The sequence below is a fragment of the Echinops telfairi genome, unplaced genomic scaffold (assembly GCF_000313985.2).
Source record: "Echinops telfairi isolate 266 unplaced genomic scaffold, ASM31398v2 ScPeMD7_655;HRSCAF=1070, whole genome shotgun sequence".
Lineage (NCBI taxonomy): Eukaryota > Metazoa > Chordata > Mammalia > Afrosoricida > Tenrecidae > Echinops > Echinops telfairi.
In genome coordinates this window covers 26,334,737-26,335,512 of record NW_022104553.1, presented here as the reverse complement: position 1 = coordinate 26,335,512, position 776 = coordinate 26,334,737, and positions in this window count along the sequence as shown.

The following is a 776-nucleotide window of genomic DNA, read 5'->3' as shown; positions in this document are numbered from 1 at the left end:
GGGAGGAGTGGGGGTGGGGGGCTGAGTTGGGCAACGAATGCCACTGCAGCGGTCTCGGGCTCCTTACCTCCGTCTGAACAATCCCCCGGGGAAGGCCATGGAGGGGCAGCTTCCTGCAGGATCACACCACCCCTGGGGCTCCAAGATTTCTGTGTTCACACCCCCACCCCCACGCCCGCCACCTTCCCCAGTTGCAACCCTGACCCCTGGCTGCCTCCTCCTTCCGACTTCTCAGAAAGAAGAAAAAAACAAAACAACAAAAAGGCGCTCCAGGAAGCATCCGCCGTGCCTGTCCAGCGGGCCGGAGGGGCAGGGGCAGGGGTCAGCAAGGAGGTGACCGCAACGTCTCCGTGGGGACCAGGGTCCCGTGAGGCCTGAGAGGTGGCGAGGGGGGTGGGGGGGTAGTGAGACGTTGGATTTTGTCCCACCCTGCGACTTTCCTGCCTCAACCCAGGAGGGCGCCCTGGATGCCGCTGCCCTGCCCCCCACCTCCTTCCTCTTCTGACACGGCTTCCCGGCCTGGGATGGATGGCAGGGCGGGGCCGGGTGGGGCCGCCAAGCCCGGCCAAGACCCAGAGGCACACGGTCCGGTTGCCAACACCAGGGACCCTATCTTGCCCAGAGCGGCCAAGGTCCTGCCTGCGCATCACACAAAGACCCCATGCAAAGCGAGGGGGTGGGGGGTTGTTACTGGGGGAGCGCTGGGCCTCCTGGCCCCAACAGCGACTCCCTCCACCCCAAGAGCTGGCCTCCAGCCCGGCCTTGGGCCTTGGGAG